A 21,421-nucleotide genomic window follows, 5' to 3' on the forward strand; every position below is an offset into this window, starting at 1 on the left:
ACCCTCACAAACACCAGGTATCATTCTGCCAATCTGATAAGTGAAAATGACATTTGCCCTTAATTTGCCTTCTTCAAATTTAGTAAGGTTTAAATTTTAATATAGATTTAGTGTCATTGTGTTTTGTGTTTTGCCTCTTCCACCTTTAAGTGATGCTTTAAAACACCTCCATCCTTATCTAATATGTAGACTGAAGTAATTCATTTGGTTATGACAATATATTATAATAAAAATTGTTATCTACTTAACATCAATAAAGAAGAAAGTAAAGAGGCCAAAATGGAAACCGGGAAAAGAAGTTAAAGAAAAGGTTTTAAGGAAATTCTACCTTCCTTAGACCTGAACGACCTAAATTCTATTGTCTAAAGTACATATTCTTAAGGAAATTGACAAAACACAGACACACACACACACACACACACACACACACACACACACACACACAAAGTCTATTATCAACAAAATTGAGGAAAGGCTACATACGTGACACTCCTGACTAGTCACAATGCGCATGAGCATTTTAAGATCTCTGTAATCCTGTTTACTAAAGTCTCACATGCTTTGCTTAACTCAAGACATAGACACAGAACCCTCAACATTTATTTGCTTAGCATTTTCACCTCACAAGTAACTATTGTTGGGGGCATTGCACTATGGGAAATGCTATCTGCCTAGGTAACGATGTCTCTCCTCAGACACTGCCACTGTCTTGGGGGGAAGCAGATGTCTGAGCACGGGGGCAGCAGTAGGACTCATGTCACAAAAGACATTTTGGCTCCTCCAGGAAACTAAAAGACAAATGATGGGAGAGGCAGAGGATGCACCAGGAGAAGCTGTCTGGCCTGGGGTATGTTGGAAAAGGCTTAAAAAACAAATGAGAGCACAGCAATTGTAGTTACAGTTTATTGCACAACTTTGTGGCCCTTGGTAATTATATTACATCTATGAATTTTTTGTTTCAAAATGCAAATTTAATTATTAACCAAATTCCCAGGTGCAAAACTGAAAGGTAAAGAGATTAAATACTGATAATAACATAGTTAAAAAATAACATTGTTAGCACAGTTTGGCTACTCTTATTCCAAAATCTATGAATAACTTTTAAGTCATGTGCCTTCTGACAAATTATAGAAAATATAATTTGATTTCTTATTTTCTACTCTTTTGAAAGAACCGCTGAATGTTCACAATAAACACAATAATTATAAATTAATTGCCCAGTTAAAAAAAAAAAAAAAACTAGCAGCAGCAAGAACAAAATTAACACACATTAATTAACCACCATGTGCTAGATGCTTTACAAACACATAATTGTATCTAATCATCAGAAAACTCATAATGCCCTAATGCCCATTGCCGTGATTAGGCTGGGCTGCTGTCACAACCTACCACAGACTATGTGGCTGAAACAACAGGAATTTAGTCTAAGGTGAAGGCATTGGCAGGGTGGTTTTTTCTGAGGCCTCTCTCTTTGGCTTGTAGATGACTGTGTTTTCCCTGTGTCTTCACATAATATTCCTCAATGTGTATTCATGTCCTGTTTCTTTCTTATAGGGACATCAATCATGTTGGATGAGTGTTTATTCACCTAATGACCTCATTTTACTTATTCCTTTGAATGCTTTGTCTTCAACACAGCCACATTCTGAAGTACTAAGGGTTTATACTTCAACATATCAATTTTGGGGAGACATAATTCAGTCCAAAACACTCATTTTGCATATTTGGAAGCTGAGACTAGGAGAAAGGAGACATCTTTCTTGTTAACCTGTGGGAGGGCAAGGTCAGAACGCAGATCTTCTGCCCCTGACTTGGAAATCTTATCTACTATAACGTGCCTATTCCGTGTTTCAAAAATGACAACATAGTATGTAAAGTGTTCTTAAAAGAAACATTAAATGTGAAACATTTAAAAAAATCTCAAGAATACCTATTTTTCACTATCCTCATTACATGTTACTTTTAAGGATACTTAACAAAAAAATATCGCTCTAATTGGTTTAGTTCAGTGGATAGAGCTTTGGCCTGCGGACTGAAGAGTCCCAGGTTGGATTCCAGTCAAGGGCATGTACCTTGGTTGCGGGCACAGTCCTCAGAAGGAATAAATTCTGCCAATACCTTGATCTTGAACCTCTATCTTGCAAAATTGTGAGTCAGGCAATACATTCTATTTCCTTAAGCTGCCCATTTTGTGGGACATTGCTGAGGCAGTCCTAGAAAACCCATACCTGTTCTCCTGTCCTCTGGCTTCCGGTGGGGTTCAGTCATCGGCAAACACTAGCGGGGACTCCAAGGGCAAAGCAAATTATGTCAGGATTTTTACAAACAATAAGCAAACGGTGTTCCCTTGGCCTTGTCAGGTATCCCAGAGGCCGACTCAGTCCCTCTAGGCGATGTCTAGGCTCTTGACAGATGGCCCTTTCTCCCAACTTCTGATAACGTTTTTCTTCCTAGAAGCCTGTACATGTAAAAATGGTATCAGAGTACTTATTTTGTGTTCCTAGAACATTACATTTTCCCATGTGGCTTTCCTACCATCTGGCCATATATTTGTAAAGTCAAGCTTGTTCAAGTTAAGTTAGATGAAATGTGCCATGTGTTTGGGGCTGAAAACATGAGTCTCCTCCAAGTCCGCATGGCAGAGCATGAGTGGATGATTCAATGGGGCAGGCTGAGAAGTGGCCCACCTCACTTCTCATGGCATTCTGTTGGCCAGAACTTAATCATGTGCACACACCTAATGGCAAAGGAGGCTGGGAAAGTTTTTTTTTTGTTTTTTTTTTTTTTTAGCTTTGCACCTAGGAAGAAAAGAGAACAACCAAAACAATGTTGAATAGACAAGTATTTCTACAAGAGAAAAAAGATAAATGTCTGTGTTTGGAGATAAAGACAAAAATAATCAGTAAACACTTTATAACTCTTAATAGTTTAATTTAAACCATAGTATTTATATGTATTTTAATCTTGGCTCTGAATGGATTATTGAACTGCTTCTAAGAAGAAAATAGAAATTAATATATATATATAATATTTACTTAAGTATTTATAACTTGCTCAAAAATTCATGTAATATCAAATTATATGATATAAATAATTTCTTTGTTTTGTCCTTTTTCTATGACTTAAATTATCCCAACAGATAACTGTATTACTTTAAGTAGGGTGCACAGTGCTTAAGAATGACAAATTATTTCCCCTTAACACTATAAACCATAAACTTTTTATCTCTTTGAGTGGTAGAAAATATTAAAATGCAGCAGATTGCATATTTAAAACACAGAGCAGTCTGAAAGAAAAATTATATATATTATTTTATATATGCTCACATATACACACAAAGAAATTGTTTTATATATGTTATCTAATTGTCTCTGCTCATAAGTACATATGAACAGAGACAATTAGAATATTGCTACAGTAGTATCAAAGTTTTACACTTCTTTCGAAGGTATTATTAATAAAGCCGAGGACTTGATATGTGTCAAGCAGAGCAGGACTGCTTTGACTCAGAGTGCTGGAAAATCAGTGAGGTGGAAAAGGAAAGAAAGAAACCATTTAACCACTTTCTAAAAAAAAATGAAGGTTTCTTTTCTCTAATGAAATGTGCACATTATTGCATTAATCTTTTTATTAACAACCGTCAGTAGTGTCAAGAAAAACATGCCAATGGAATAATAATTTTACTTCAACTTGAACAAAATAAAGAATGAACAATTGATTTTGACTCTAAAATGATACTTATAGAAGCAGCAAAATATCCTTCTGTCATAAACCTCCTTTTTTATTTTTTACTGCCCTCCCAATAGTATATATTCAGTCAACACAAAACAGTGAATAGGAGTGAAATTTTGTCATGTAAGTTTGGAAAATAGACTTCTAAAATATAATATACTTAGGTCATTTAATCCAATTGGTAATTAAGCATTTTTACAGTTAGAATTTAAATTTAATTTATACAAATACTCCAATAAATTGAATACCAGTTGCCTTTTAAAAACTATTTTAAAACACAAGTTAAAATAATTATACATTTAGCCCTAACCAGTTTGGCTCAGTGGATAGAGCATTGGCCTGCAGACTCAAGGGTCCCAAGTGTGATTCCTGTCAAGGGCATGTGCCTTGATTGCAGGCACATCCCCACTGGGAGGTGTGCAGGAGGCAGCTGATTGATGTGTCTCTCTCTCATCTATGTTTCTAACTATCCCTCTCCCTTTCTGTAAAAAATCTATAAAATATATTTTAAAAAATAATAATTATACATTTAAAAGTTGGATATTTTTCATTATTTTATTTGAACATATGTAAACATTAAGTATTACAAAATTACTGAAATTAATGTCAGAGAAAATTACTGCCAATGTGCATACTGTTAGTCAAAGCAGAGGAAAACAGAACTAGTTTTAGTTGTATTTAATATGGCCATTAAACATCAGAATTTTGCATATTTTTTCCCTTAAACTTGGCTGTAGTCTTTACTCTATGGAAATTAAGACTAAAACTCTACAGCTGATATTCAGCCTGAAGTCAGCTGAACTTTTAGTCTTTGGGAATACCTCAGTGATATCAGCAGAAGGTTCAGACATCACCATAAGCAGCATTCAGCAACTATGTACATGTCCATTTATGGGGAAGCTATCTTATCCAGGTATTTTACTATACTTCCAGGATCTAAAAACAAAATGCAGAAAATACAAAAGTATTAGTTCTTCCCGTTCAATATATGTATACTAGAGGCTCAGTGCACAAAATTTGTGCATGACAGTGGGGTTCCCCTCAGCCCAGCCTTCAACCTCTCCAATCTGGGACCCTCAGGGGATGTCTGACTCACAGTCCTGGACCACTGGCTCTAATCACTCATCTGCCTGCCTGCCTGGTCACCCCTAACTTCCCCCCTGCCAGCCTGATCATTCCTCACTGCCTCTAGGTGATGGCCTAATCACCTCTTACTGACCCCCTTGCTGGCCTGGTTGCCAACTGCCCCCCTCTACTGGGCTGCCCCCCTTCCAGTTGATCACCCCCAAGTGCCCCTCTGCTGACTTAGTTGTCCCTCGTGCCCCTCCCCCCATGGGCCTGGTCATCCCACACAGCCTGCTGTTCAGTCCTTTGGTCGTCCCTCACTAACCCCCCTGCAGGCCTTGTTGACCCATGCAGCCTGCTGTTCCATGGTAACTGTTATATTGCAAAGCATTCTAATTAGAAGCGTGGTGCCCCTCCAAAAGGGTCTTCACAGTTCATTTGCTAGAGCCTGCGTGGCACAATGTGGTCTGTCTATAATTTAGATTGTACACATGAATCGCTCCCCAAGTCAACATTCTCTAAATGTATCAGCTATCTGCTGCCTTGGCTTACTCTGTGTATGACCTTGTCATTTGCTTTAATTGTTAAAGCCTCATTGATCACCACATGTCATTAGAAATGAATGCATTAAGGCTGCTTCCATAGAGTCAGTAGCAGAAAAATTCTAGGAACCATTGCAATGTTAATTCCTCAATAATCCTGTCCAAGGTGTTTATTTCTATGAGAACAAATCATTAATGACTAATTATGCTTCTGTGAAGAAACACTATGCTAATGAATTTGACTAAATTTAAGGTACAAAAAAAAAAAAAAGACTAAATAACTAAGCCCTAGAAATACCAGAGTGAAGCAGAGCTGCAGACTTCCACTTGTTAAATGTGGACAGCCACGGCATGGTAAGTTGCTTACAGGGAAATAGAGAAAGTTGATGAGAAAATTCCCTAAGTGAGAAGGGAAGGATTCAAGAGTGATAGGGTGATACCTCTTGCTACTTGAAAAGCTGGCCAACCACTATCCAAGGCCAAGTCCTCCATTTGTACTCTTATCTCCTTCACCTTGCATTATCCATCTTTCTCTCCTGGCTGGATCATTCTCTGGAAAAAAAAGAAAAAAGAAAAAAAAGGATTTGATACCCCTGCTGTGCTGCAACCTAATATCCTTCCAGATTGTCTATTACTTTTATTCTGCTCCTCTTCACAGCTGAACATCTCAAAAGTGTCCTACATGTGGGGATTTCAATTTTGTTACCTAATATTTATTCTTCAATCCAATATAATCTAGCTTCCATCGGCTCATAATCAACACAGCTTTTGTTGACATCAGCTATATCTAGGGAGTTTTTTCATGCAAACTAAAAATCTTTTTAAAGTGAAAAATGGTGCTGTTAATTATTACATCAGGACAACCAGTGTAAACAGGTACTATTCATGCAGAGCAAGAAGGTGGTCACCCTATGAGACCTTCCTGTTGGGAAAGTCGAATGACACTTTTCTGTCTTCATTGTAATAAGCCTTTCAGGGAAAACACTCTATCTTTTTAAGTCATTTTCTCTTTCTGCTTTGAGAAGAGTAAATTTCTGGTATTCCTCCTATCTCAGTGACCAGTTTTTCTTTCTATTCTTAGATCTGTCCCACTTTTGAACTTTCTTCTGAATTCCAAACTCATATATTCAAATATCATATTTTTAAATATCTTCGTTTGACAGACTCATTTATATTCTAAACGTAGCACCTCCAAAATAAAATTCCTGGTTTCCCATCCCTATCAAATAACCTCATATCTCTGTACACCTCCCCCACATACAGCTCCTGTCCCAGGAAATAACTGCCATCTACCAATGTACTGAGAGTAATTTTTTACTCCTGTTATCATTTTATTCTTTACCTCCAAGCCCTATCAAAAATTACTTTCCAAACTTTCATTGCTTTTAATTGAATTTATAAGGATGACATTGGTTAATAAAATTATATAGGTTTCAGTTGTACAATTCTATAATACACCAGCTGTATATTGTACTGTGTTAACCACCTCAAGTCTCCTCCCATCACCATCTATCATCCCTTTACCCAATTCTACCTGACCCACCCCTTTCCCAATACTGTAGTTTGTGCCTGAGTTCTGTGTGTGTGTGTGTGTGTGTGTGTGTGTGTGTGTGTGTGTGTGTGTGTTTGCTTAATTCCCTGGCCTCTTTCACCCAGCCCCCCAACTTTCCTCCATTCTCTCTGTGGTCAGTCTATTCTCTATATTTATTATTCTGTTTCTATTTTGTTTGTTAGTTTATTTTGTTCATTAGATTCTACGTGTAAGAGAAAGTGCTTTTGTCTTTCTCTTACTGACTTATTTCACTTAGCATAAAAATAATTCATTTTAATTTTTTAAAATATATTTTTATTGATTTTTTACAGAGAGGAAGGTAGAGGGATAGAGAGTTAGAAACATCAATGAGAGAGAGACATTGATCAGTTGCCTCCTGCACACCCCCTACATGCCCTTGACCAGAATTGAACCTGGGGCCTTTCAGTCCACAGGTCGATGCTCTATCCACTGAGCCAAACCAGTTTCGGCAAGAATTCACTTTTAAATTAAATGTATTAGGGTGACATTGCTTAATAACATTCTATAGGTTTCAAGTATGCAACTCTATGACTCATCATCTGTATATTGGTTTGTGTTCCCACCACTCAACATCAAACCTTCTGCTGTCACCATACTTTTGACCTCCTTTACCCTTTAGAACACTCCTTCCCCTCTTCCCTCTGGTATTCACCCACCATACTGTTGTCTGTGTCTATGAGTTTTTGTTAGTTTTGTTGTTCATTTGTTGCTTTCAGTTGTATATCATACTAGAGGCCTGGTTCGTAAAATTTATGCACCAGGGTGTGTGCGGGGGGGTGGGGGGTGTTTCCTTAGCTCAGCCTGCACCCTCTCACAGTCTGGGACCCCTGGGGGGATGTAGCAGTGTGCCAAGTGGCAGGAAGTCAGGGAGGAATCTGAAGCAGGGCTGGTCATCACTCGTGCTCATTCCGGCCTGCTGTTCCTGCTGCAGTGGAGTCGGGAGAGGCTCCTGCTGTGGCAGTTTCACTTGCCAGCCATAAGCCCAGCTTCTGTCTGAGTGGCACTCCCCCTGTAGCAGTGCACTGACCACCAGGGGATAGCTCCAACGTTAAGCATCTGCCCCCTGGTGATCAATACACATCATAGCGATTGGTCATTCTGCCATAATGGTCACTTAGGGTTTTATTATATTCGCTAGAGGCTGGCCAGTGGGGTCCCTTGGCCTGGCCTGTGGGGTATGGCCAAAACCGGCTCTCTGACATCCTCCAAGGGGTCCTGGATTGTGAGAAGGCACAGGAGATTGGGGTACATGATTGGAGCTGAGGAGGGATGTGGGAGGTTGGCCAGCTGGGGAGGGATCAAGGGAGGGTTCCAGGGCATGTGTGGCCTGTCTTGCTCAGTCCTGTTCAGCTGGACCCCAGCAGCAAGCTAACAAACCTGTTGGAGCATTTTCCCCCTTGTGGTCAGTGCACGTCATAGCAAGTGGTTGAGCAGCCATAGCATATCATTAGCATGTTACGCTTTGATTGCTTTAGTGGTCAACCAGTTGACCAGACACTTAGCATTTTAGGCTTTTATTATATAGGAATATGAATGAAATCATTTGGTTCTTAGCTTTTTCTGTCTGACATATTTTTCTTAGCATGATATTATCAATATCCATCCATGTTGTTGCAAATGGCAGTATTTCATCTTTTTTATTGTTTTAATTTTATTGATTTTAGAGAGGAAAGAGAGAGAAAGAAACATCAATAATGAAAATCATTGATTGGCTGCCGCCTGCATGCCCTCTACTGGGGATAGAGCCTGGAACTCGAGCATCTGCTCTTGACTGGAATCAAATACGGGACCCTTTATTCTGTAGGCTAGGGGTGTCGAACTCAATCAGAGAAGGGGCCAAAATCTAAAATCCAGCCTAAATTGTGGGCCGAATGGTTTACTGAACAGTCATAAACTGTCATTGTGATGGAAACACAACGGAGTGCAGTGATGACAGCGCGGTGCGGGCCACATTGCAAGGCCTGGCGGGACGGATTTGGCCCGCGGGCCTTGTGTTTGACACATGTGCTCTAGGCCAATGCTCAATCCATTGAGCCAAACCAACTAGGGCTCATCGTTTCTTATGGCTCAGTAGTATTCCATTGTATGTATGCACCACATGGTACACTTGGTTAGAATGACATACTTCTACCACAAAATGTCATCTTATAACTGTTCACTTTTTTCTTATCTCCTCTGCAACTCTCCTGTCCAAGTCTCCATCATTTTTTATAGCAGTTCTCCATTGCCTGCTACTTTGGCAAGGGTGAGTTAAAGTGTATTACATCAAATCACTTATCTGAAGGATTTTCAGTGGTTTACCTTACTCTTCTTGCCATTGTTAACAAAGCCCTGCCCTATTGGGCTCCTGCATTTTCTTCTACCTCAGTTAAAACCAACCTTCCTCTCCTGTCCATGGTCCATTCACTGTGACATCCTATCACTCCTAGAACTCTCTAAAAAGCTTTTCTACTTTATGGCCTTTAATTTTATTGTTCTTCTAACAGGACTATTGTGTCCTGCCTTTTAGTCTTTTTCTTTCCTCCTTTCCTCATGTTGTTCCTCCCATGCATCCTTCTTCTTATTCAAGTTTCAGATTAAAAGTAATCTCTTTGATAAACTCTCCTGAATTTCCTAAACCTTTTCACATAAGTTTTACATGTCATAGCACCCATTTTTATTATGTAGTTACTTGTTTAACCCATTGATTTTCTATATTTCTAACTAGACTTTAAGATTCATGGGTTCAGGGACCTGTCTGTCTTATTCCCTGGTGACTACTGGTACATCACTAGCACCCAGCACAGTAACTAGAATATAAGTAGTCAATTAATAAAGCATTATTAAATTATGAGTGAAAGGGAGAGGTTAAACTTTACTTCATATCTCAAATGTTCTCAGGTATTGAAGAGCAGAGAAAATTACCAGGTAAGGGAAGAAATTGTAGAGTGGACCATGTCTTTCATCTTAGGACAAAGCAGGGTTTATAGGGAAATAAAACAGAAGTAGTTTGGAGCTGCTATAGAAATCAGGAATCCTAATTGAGTAGGGTCTTTTGGCTTTCCAACCACCTAGACTCAGTCCCGAATTTTTTCTCTAGAGTTACATGACACTATTTGAATATCTACACTAATCTTATTACAACCTTAGGCATTTAATAAAGTATAAATAATTATATATAATCATTATTTTGAGACTCTTGTTTTTCCTCCAAATATCCTAAAGTATAACCTGTTTCTAACAGATGCTTATGAAGTTTACTAGATGTTCTTGTATCTGTGTGCATGTTTGATTTAGTTGTAAACTCCCAACAACATGAAAATAGAATTGATTTAGCTAAGTTATTACTGTGCTTATTTTAAATAGACAAAGTCATTAACTTGCCTTAACTTTGAGTCAGACTTCATCTTGCATTATTTTAGAGTTGAAGTATATGTTAATTATTGAAGACCTCTCATTAAAACAGAAACTTAATTTTATTCAAATGGTTGAAATTTTTTATGATAGCATTTAAAAGAAATACAGAATGGAAGGCCAATTAATACTAAAATTAATATTTTCTTCCATAAAATTATAGCACTGAAATTAATTGAAAGTGATTTTGGTCATATTGAGTGTATTTTAAGTAACTAAAGTAGCACCACCCATTCAGAACTAAACAAAGTTTGTCATTAGTAATCTCACTGGTGACTCTATAGAACTTGTTTGCTTAGCCGAACTATTAAAGAAGCCAGTTCTTCTGTTGGCATTATCATGTCACTCCAAGAGGCATGGCAGTTCTTATTATCTAAGGAAATGCTACCTCCCACATTTCTGTCAGTATTTAAGACTAATTAGAAATGTTGTGATAGAGCATAAACTTAGAGTTAAAATGTTTAGCTGTCTGAATTTGGAATGGGCATTGATTTTACAGCTAGGGAATTAATTTGCTTGACACTCAGGATTTTATTGCTACAGATTGATATGGAGAGCATATGACAAGCTACTTGACATGAAAGTGGTTATACAATTGGATCAACATCCTTTTTAATCAGCTTTTATATCAATAATGATTAATTGATGCAGAGAAAATATCCTAAAATTAAAGGCAGAGCACTTTGATAGTGGTAACTTTGTTTATTAATTTTTATATTCTCAAGGTTTAACAAATTGCTTTTCATAAAAATTAATAAATGTTAATTATGTAATTGATTGATTAAAAGAATAAAATATTTTCAAATTAGGCATTTGACATTTTCAGAACCAAATTATTTTTTTAAATAATGAAAGAAAATAAAGCACTTTATATGCATATAGTTCTAATAGCAAAGTATACTTTTTAGAAAACAGTTATAAAATGTTGTCTATCCAAATGTAAAATGAACTGTTTATTAGGTACATTACTATTCTGGAGAAAAAAAACCTACACTACAAGTGAAAGTAATGGGTGCTCACAGACAGGAATATTAAACTGAGCAGTAACACAATGTGAACATAGATATTGTCTTCATAATTATTAACCTCTTGCTCCTTCATTGTAAGAACAATTAAGCACAAATTTATTAATAAGGTTTAATTGCATTAATGTGATGATAATCATCATGTGAGCATTAGCCTCTAATAATTCTTTTAAATAAAAAGCAAAGCAGGAATCAAAGACACCACTAAGAAAATAGTTTGCACTCAATTAGTTGCATCTTCACAGCACAATGGAAAGATGTCCTTCTCTCCGGCTCCTGTTGATCAAGTACTCCCAGGTCACAAGAGACAAAGTAGTCTACTTCCTCGGCAGATAGAGAACACAATATGGTCCCCCTACCAAAGAGCAGCTGTTTATCCACCTTCAGAGCGGGGCAGGCCCCCACTCTGTTTGTCTAACTGCTATTGGATTGCCTGTTCCCAAAACAAGAAAGTCTTTTATTCAAAGGGTGCACTACTTATTCTCTTTATTGGAAAAGTCTGTTTCTATTTTATGCCTGATTTTGCTGTAAGGTGCTGTCCTATTCAATGTCTCCCTGGCCCCTAAGTCCCAGCTCAATGTTAAGATCAAGAAATGTTTCCAGATGTTGTCAAATGTTCCTGGGAAGCAGGGAGGGCAAAATCACACTACTACTTACACACACACACACACACACACACACACACACACACACACAGAGTTTCTGAACTATTTAATAACTCTTCTTAGCAAATAATTAACCTGTGTATTTCCAATGTTTTTGAAGAGTAAATAGTATATTGATTAGATTAGAATTTAGAAAGTGGGTTATCATTAAATGTCTCATAAGTCAAAGGCACAGTTATACTTGTCAGCATGACCTGACTAAAATGATTACCTTAATTTAAAACATATTCTATTTAAGGCAAAATAGCACCTACCTATTTTTGCCTGAGTCTTTAAAACAATTAAACTGATGAAACATAGTAATGTCCCAAATTGTCCTTCCTCTCAACCACAGCCGCTTACAATATAATAGCATAGAGAGAGGACTTGTGAAGAACTAGCTACTGAGAGAGGAATAGTAGAAAAGTTTCAAATTGTAGACCGAGACTGGGCCTTTCTGGTTGATCTTGCTTTTTTTTTTTTTTTTTCCAGTGACACCCTGGGATCCCACACTATTTCTTTAGTTGTTTTTGAAACAGGAATACTGGTGGTCTTGAAATTGGACCACAATCCATGGATTATTCTTAACACCACGGCATGCCTTATCTTTCCTCAGGGACTGCATAACCAAACTACAAAGTAAATCTAACTTTGGAGCAGAGGTGGGAGAGTACAATGAGGGGATGTGAATTTTGTGAAACTTCTTTCTTCCCATAATAAAAATCCCGCACCACCCCCCAACCAGGCATTTTTTCCAAATGTAGCATGTAGAAATCTCAGCTAATAACATATTTGCAAAACATATAATTTTATTTTCTACAACTTCATTCCCATTTCTATCCCCCATTCTGCTGAGATAGCAGAAAATCAGTTCTAACCAATGAAAGTTTTTCCCTCTGTCCCTGTGATCTTATCACAGCATCAAAGCACAGGTGATGTAGGTGATCATGTACATTGATGCATAAACATCAGCAGTCTCACGTGAGATGGTCTTCTTTTGATGCCATTAGATCACACAGAAGGTGGATTCTAGGGTTTCTTTAAACTCAAAGGCAGGAAGAAACACTCTTGTGCTCTTTGTCCTGTAAAAAAAAAAAAAAAAAAAAAAAAGAGGTAGCATGGGGATGGTAGTTAGAAAAATAAAAAACGTCATGCTTTCCAAAACGTAAGCATGAGGCTTCCTAAGGACCAGCACCTCCATATGTGCTCAGCTGTACTATGTACTCAATTGTGGAAAACTGGAACAACTATTCTACAAATCAATAAAAATCTTTTTATAAGTGGGATCTCCTTGGGTAGCTGAAGTATGACATAAGTTAAGGTGTGGCTCCTCTGGCTAGTGTGCTGTCCTATGGTTTCCCTGTCTGCCCTGGAACTGCTCTTAAGTCATACTCTGGAATCCAGGTGATCATAGGAAAACACTTTGCAAAGCATTGTAGTTAATAAATGCTTTAATTGGAATAGTATCAATAGCGAAATAATGACAAGAATATGTATTTTGCTAGATTCAAAAACCATAATTATTTTTATCATCCTCAAATCATAGTGAAGATAAAGCTAAAGGCTTAAAAAAACACACACACAAGTTTTAATGAGCTCCACTGTATTTTAATTGTGTGAAAATGTCTTTAGTCAATGCAATTTAATTCAACAACAACACAAATGATCTTAGCTTCTCTGATAAGGCATGGGTAGTTTCACCTCTCTTGGCATTAGAGAATATTTCTGAAAACAGCTAACTTAGAAGCAAATCATAACGCTGAAAATAAGTAACTTAGAAGCAACTCTTAACACTGCCACTGACTTGAACACCCTGTATTTGTCACCATAGAACTCAGAACCTTCTCTTCTTCCTCATTTGTCAAATGTAAGAAATTATAGTACGCACTTTAGAGAATCACTGTGCACGTTCTATTGCATGTGCCTAGCATGTAGAAAGCCCTCAATACATTTTGCAATGACTTTTATTATCAACTACTTTAAAACACTGCGTACATTTACACTTTTTCATAGTAATGGGTCAAGCTCAAATTGTGATTCCACTGTGTCCAGAAACATGAAGAAGCAAGACTCTTCAGTTGGCACTATGTCATTATTAGTATGACCACATACCAGGTAATCTGGAAAAACGTGTATTCTTGTGTTGGACAGCTAGAGTTCTACTACTCTCATCAGCACTGTGTGCAATGTGGGGCAATTCCCATAACTTCAGTAACTTCTAACCTTTTGCTGGGTATGTTAGGCATTAAAAAAGCTAAAATATCCCTAGCCAGTTTGGCTCAGTGGCTAGAGCACCAGCCCATCAGCTGAGGTTGCCAGGTTCAATTCCTCTGGTCAAGGGCACATATCTTGGTTGTAGGTTCCCTGGTCAGAGTGAGTGCAGGAGGCAACCAATTGATGTATCTCTCTCACACTGATGTTGCTCTCTGTCTCTCCCTCTCCCTTCCACTCTCTCTAAAAGTCAATGGAAAAATATCCTTGGGTGAGGATTTAAATAAAAGAAAGAAAATATAAAACCATTTAGTAATCACTTAAAAAGGTTAGATATTATTATTTTTTTAATATATTTTATTGATTTTGTACAGAGAGGAAGGGAGAGGGATAGAGAGTTAGAAACATCGATGAGAGAAAGTCATCCATCAGCTGCCTCTTATACACCCCCTACTGGGGATATGCCCGCAACCAAGGTACATGCCCTTGACAGGAATCGAACCCAGGACCCTTCAGTCCCCAAGCTGACGCTCTATCCATTGAGCCAAACCGGTCCCGGCTAGATATTATTTTTATTATGTCATCAACATTAGTATTTTTCTTACCACTATCTTTTACTTAGTAGCAGCCATTGGAGCAGGATAAGATTTGGAAATAGATACATACACGTATATGGTATTTAGAAAACATTACTAAGATATACCATTCTCATCTCAAAAAATGTTCAACATAAAGAGGACAAAATAAAGTGTACCTCACATTCTTTTGCACTGAGCAATGGCAGTTGATGAATATTAAATGCTACATGAAGCTTTACTGAATGAATGAATGAATGAATGAATGAATGAGGTGATAGATGTGTGAATAAATTAATTAAATAGCTCATAAATAACTCAGAAATATATCCATGTGCACTAAAACAGGCAATAATTTGAAAAAACTCAGAGTTGCTCTTGTTAATTTGGAACAAGTTTGCTTGTCATAGATCAGAGTCCTGAGAATGAAGTTTGACAGCACCTGGAAGAAAATTACTTTAAGCATTAAAATTTTATACCTGAGTTTGTGTTCTTATTCCATTTGATTATAAATATAGAAAAAGGTTTGACTTTGAAGGGATTTGCTAAGGAATGATCATACAAGTAAAAACACAAATTCTAGGAACTGAGCCAGGCTCTGATTTCTCCTATCCCTGGAGAATGTTATTTAAGGAAACCATTGATTTCTGCCACTGCTCTGAAGAAACTCATATGTGAAGGTGGCCAAAAAATCTGCCTCTAATTCAGTTTTCCAGGATCATTTCCCAGGGGAGATCACCTTCTTTTGGATTAGCACATGAACAGCTTTGAGGAAAGTAGCCTTTAAATTTTAAGCTCTTTTTTTTTTTTTTTTTTTTTTTTTTTTTTTTTTTTTTTTTTTTTACTAACATGTTGAAAAAGAAAGAAAAAAAATCTGTGATAGTTTCTATGAATCCTAGGAACTTTAGCTTGCTTCATTTTTATGTTGAGAAGAAAGAAACTACTCCTGTAATGAAATTAAGTTTTTTTTTTCAAGGAACTGTCAACAGCCTACTATTTGCCTGAGGCTTACTTGAGGGCACTTCCTTATGAGATACTGAAGTACAATTAAATATATCTAGCTTCATGCCTTATGATTTGAAGAAAACTGAAAAATCACTAGTAATTTTTATTAATGGTTAAACATGCTTTCAAAATGGGCCAATAAAAAAAAAATCTTACACTTTGCAGCTTGAAATAAGGAAACATGTGAACCCATCCCAGTAAACTGTAGCATTTCCCTTTAATGCAGGTGGACAGATGCTGTATTCTCAGAATTAGCCTCATCATAAAGCATGACAAAGCAGTGTGACACGTGCAGAACATGCCTGATGTTCTTGCCCAGGGTAATCCTGCATTAAGCAAGAGAGAAAGTAAACTGGGGTGATGTTTAGTCTTAATAAGCATGGGCAGTGATGCCATGACTCAAGTTATATAGATACGTTTTTAATACAAAGCTTACTGTTGTAGCATCATGAAAAGCTAATTTGAAAATACAAGGGAAGCAATGTGACTTTATGGAAATTGTGGTTTTGGTATTAGGAGATATAAGGCCTAGGTTCTTATCTGAAATAAATGTAATTTTATTGACAAATATATTATGGCCGTATTTGTGTGCTCCAACTACCAGATAGCATAGATGCCACAACTATGTTGAATAGTTATTGGCCATCAACACCCAGAATGCTTTCTTCACCAGGGGGTACCTCTTGTCATGCATACCCTATTCTCACCCTATTGCATTTGATATTTTTTATATCAAAGAAATCAGAAATGTAAGTAAAAAATATGAAGAGAACTCTTCAAGTTATCTTTTGTCTTAAGAAGTAATTTAAAGTCTTTAGAAGTTTTTTGTTTTTTTTTCTTGCCATATTTCTACCTTTGTACTTCTAAAGAATAAATGCATATTACCATAATTATCATTTATTTACAGTGATGATAGATGGGGATGTACCAGTCCAGTCTGCATCTCCCTCTCCCCTCCAAAAATAGGTATTTAAAAAAAAACAAATAGCAGATAGTAAGAGTATTTTAAATGGTTCATACTGACTTGTGCACAGAAAAATATTTTACTAGTTACCTTTCCTGTTTTTTATATCCTCACCACCTTTCCCTCAGGAAATAATTTTTTTGTTTTATATATGCATGGTTTTCAACACCCCTATACATGTTTTTCTTTTATAAACATTACATCAGATCTACCATATAACACTTAGTGATGAGACTTTGCTATTTATTCTTCTTTGTTTGGTCAAATTATATCTGGATGTCTATTTTCCTCTTTCTTGTTTTACTTCATTTTCCTGAAGTACCTTATACATTAGCATTTGGGAATCAAGGGATACGGGCAAAGTAGGAGCCTTTCCACATCTGTCTATAGCTTATTCTATTCAGACTTAAATTTATGCTTAGAATTTTATAGACAAAACTAGGGGCCCGTTGCAGGAAGATTCCTGAAAGTGCAGCCAAAGCAGCACATGCACACCACCACCACCCGCACCACCCGCCCCGCCCCACCCTGCCCTTCCCAGGCTTTCTCTCTGGAAGCCGCCTTACTTTCTGCTTTTTCTCCCTCTTCCTTCTATGCTATCTTCAGTCTTCACTCCTCCCTCCCTCAGCTTATGCAAATTAACCACCATCTTTGTTGGGTTAATTTGCATATTCACTCTGGTTGGCCTTGGGTATGTGAAGATATGGTCAATTAGAATTCTTCTCTTTTATTAGTGTAGATGGGAATTATTTTCCCTTAGAATTCTGAAGACATTGCTCACTGATTTCTGGCTTCCAGATTTGCTGTTGAAAATCGAATGCCCTTCAGATACCGAACTCTTTGTATGTGACATCTTTTCATTTCTTTCTTTTATAGTCTTTTTTTCTATTTTTAACTTTTGAAATTACTCAGAATTGTATACTTGGTGGTTTTCCTTTGTCCTTCACTATGTTGGACACTGTGTGGACCATTCTCTCTGGGACAGAAACTTGAGTATTGGCTCTCTTAGTCTTGTATTTCCATTTCTATCTTTTGTTATGATTTCTGAGTTAATTTTTTGTCTTTTCTTAGCACTCATATTGATGTTTTTAACTCTTAGATATAATTTTGTTTTACTTCAGTACCCTTTTCTTTATTTTTAATTTTAGAGATCTGCTTATTTTTCTTTTTTAATAACATGCCTTTATTTGGGAGAAGCTTTGAGAAACTTTTCTCTACCATTATCCTTAGGAAAACCACAGAGATGATGTTTTTCTTTTATCATTTACTCGACTGGTTGCCCATGTACCCTTTGCAGCAGGCACGTCAGTACAGTATTTTAGTCTCATGTCTTTTCATTGATTTTTGCGTCTCTATTTTTGTCCTCGTATTTTGGATGTGTTCTTTACTTTTCATACTCAAGATCCCTTTCTTATTTTTCATAAGTGCTCTAATTTTTCTCCTGATATTTCCCATGAGTATATTATTTAAATAGGTTTTCTTTTAAGTATCTTCTAATCCCTGATGTAGCAGTTATAATTCTAGCAGGAGACAGATGTGTTTAAAGTCAAAGGGTTTTATTGGAGAGAATTGAATTGAGAATCTACTTATAGGTATTTGAGTGGGGATAGGGAGCCAAGATGATTGTGATGGTTGAGGAGCTATCACTACACACACACACACACACACACACACACACACACAACAAAGGCTTTGGAATTTGGGGTTTAAATAATACTATCTATAATAATAAAAGTGTAATATTCTAATTAGACCGGATAGCCAAATGACCTTCTGGACGTCCTTCCAGACGACCTTCTAGACGAAGCTGGGGCTGCGAGGGCTGAGCCTCTTGCATGAATTTTGTGCATTGGGCCTCTAGTGTGAGTATAAAAGAAAGACAATAGCATTTTTAACCAGAGAATATAAAAATTTAGATTTCATTTAAAACCACTAAAATTTTCTCATTGTGGTGGTGATTATTTCCTTTATTTTCCCCTCAGAGGCCACTGCAATTCTTGCTTCACTTAGAAAAGAGCCATTGGAACCAGAGATTCCAATAGTAACATGACAGCATTGAAACTCTTATTTCCAATTAATAAAGCATTGCAACTAGGTATATTACAAATCACTTTCAATCTCAGATGCATTCCACAGAAAGAAAATGCAATGAATCAAATTTTTAAAAAACATGTTTCTATCAGACACCAGAGAATGCCCCAGAACATAGATTGTGACTTTGGAAATTAATGAGAAAATGTTACTGAGGACCAGAGAATGTTATATCAACTTAGAGACTCTTGAGTTGCTGTACGCTGAATAAATCCTCATTTATCTGGGTTAACATACTCTTAAGAGTCTATCAATGCCCTGTTTCATGTGTAGCTCCTGCTACTGATAGGAACCACAAGTTACTCTGAAAGGACAGTGTTGGATTTTTTAAATTCCAGGCTATCTAAAATGTAAGCTTACACCCAAATAAACTTGTTTGTTTGTTTTTTTCCTCTTTTGTCTCAAAAATAAATCCTCATCAAGAGCACTTGCATAGTACATGTCTTTAAAAAAAAAAAAAAATCAGGTTCATAAAAATATGCACAAGTTAACTTAAGACCCTACAGATCCATCAACTCAAAACTATTCTAGCGGCCAGGTATCTTCTCAGCTGCCTCAACAAGGACCATATATTGTATCTCCTACCTTTACTGAGACTTTATTTTGCTTTCTTCTTCCTATTACAAGCCAACATGGCCACAAATAACAAGAGTATTTTTCAGATCCCAGTGGTCAAAACATGATACTAGTGAAGTTGTTCCAACCAAATCTAGTGGCATGGTGTATGTGTGACTAACTCCTTCCAAGACCCTTTTTTTTGCCCACCTCTCAAAATCTGCTTCTGGTAGAGTAGGTTCTGTATTTTGTTAGATTAAACTTCTACGTCTTTTTGGTAGAAAAGAGAAAGAGAGAAACCCTCTGTGTGAGCTCTCAAGAATGAGTTTACTAAAGTTTCAGAATTTCTCAATTCTGTATATCCCACAGATAGTACAGAGGAATATTTATTTTATTATGCATACTATTTAATCTCACAGAGGAATAAATATATGCTACATGGAACTTTCTGGAGGGACTTACTCAGCTTTGGAAAGCACCCTATCTTGGAATTTATACTATCCCTGCATCCAAACTTGGTCTCAAGACTTAGGATCCTTATATAACCAAACTGATAACCACCCCTTACTTAAGCATTCAGTTTAAAAAGGTTATAAAAACATATCCACTGTTCTATATGAAGATATTTAGCCACAGTGGTTCTTTAAATTAATGTTAGGGATTCTCTCTCACTTCCCTGGTGACTTGACGTATACCTATAAGGGAGACTAAGACATATAGTTGTGACTTTCATGTTACTGTTCTCTTACAGAACAGTTGTATATAGGTCCTACAGGTTTTGGATTACAGCCATTATATTTTAAACACCTAATAATGAGCCGAAACAGGTTTGGCTCAGTGGATAGAGCATCGGCCTGTGGACCTAAAGGTCCCAGGTTCAATTCCGGTCAAGGGCATATACATTGGTTGCGGGCACATCCCCAGTAGGGGGTGTGCAGGAGGCAGCTGGTCAATGTTTCTCTCTCATCCATGTTTCTAGCTCTCTATCCTTCTCCTTTCTTCTCTGTAAAAAATCAATAAAATATATTTAAAATAAATAAATAAATAAATAAATAAACACCTAATAATGAGAAAATATTTCAATTACAATAAGTCACTATTCTCTATTTGCACTTCAATAAACAGAAATGATACTCCAAAGATAATTTCTAGCATTGCTTATTTTAAATTATATGGTGTGTGTGTAGATATACATATATTAATGCTAATAACATAGAATTTTATTTAAAATAGTTTTTTATCTAGTTATTAAGAATAGCATATAAAAGATATATCTTGAAAAAATTATATTTGTATAGCACTGAACCTGGCTTAACATCTCAGGTGAGAAATTGGAATCTATACTTCTCTTATTAGCACCAAGTATATCAGAATGTTCCAGAACCTGCATTTTGCTAATTAAAATAGTATTATTTTCTATGGTAATAGAGGAAGCCTGTCTCTAAGAGTCAATTTCAATTTAAAGAACATTTTAAAAATGGACCAGCGTTTGTGAGTTTGGCTAAATGCAACCAGTAAAACTGAAAGCTAAAATTTTATGGCTCAAAACATCAATTTTCATTTCAATTTTATAGTCCATCTTCAACTTATCTGAAAGAATGGTCATAAGTGTGATATCTGAGCCTGAAATTGCTGGATTTTGAGACCTTGTAAGTATAGATGTCACGGTGATGATGGATTTAATGCTATCCTGGTTTTGCTTAAACAAGGCTTCCCAGGCAGCTTTAAGCTGACTCCAAGTGATGGATGATGAAATCCAATTGCTCATGAAACTTTATTGTTCTTTGTGTGTACGTGTGCAAGTGTGCATGTTTCTGATAGAGGCAAACATTCGTCAGCAGTTCTCAAAATCATTACCCTTTGATTTTCATGAGCCTTCTATAACTCTTCATAACTACAGACTCTTAGATGCATGTCCATTGGCAGAGGTTCACCTTTACTACTTAACATCCACATGATGGCCTGCCTTTTTAGTTCTCCCCTTGGCATATCAAAGACAGTAACTGGGTTTTGGAACCAAGGTTCAAGAAATCCCAGTTCTGGAGC

General features: G+C 36.8%; 1 protein-coding gene across 1 annotated transcript in view; it reads left to right on the plus strand.

Moving 5' to 3' along the window:
• EYS (eyes shut homolog) overlaps positions 1 to 21,421 on the plus strand; it is a 1,188,193-nt gene that overhangs the window by 683,885 nt on the left and 482,887 nt on the right.

The sequence above is a fragment of the Pipistrellus kuhlii genome, unplaced genomic scaffold (genome assembly GCF_014108245.1).
Source record: "Pipistrellus kuhlii isolate mPipKuh1 unplaced genomic scaffold, mPipKuh1.p scaffold_m20_p_5, whole genome shotgun sequence".
NCBI lineage: Eukaryota > Metazoa > Chordata > Mammalia > Chiroptera > Vespertilionidae > Pipistrellus > Pipistrellus kuhlii.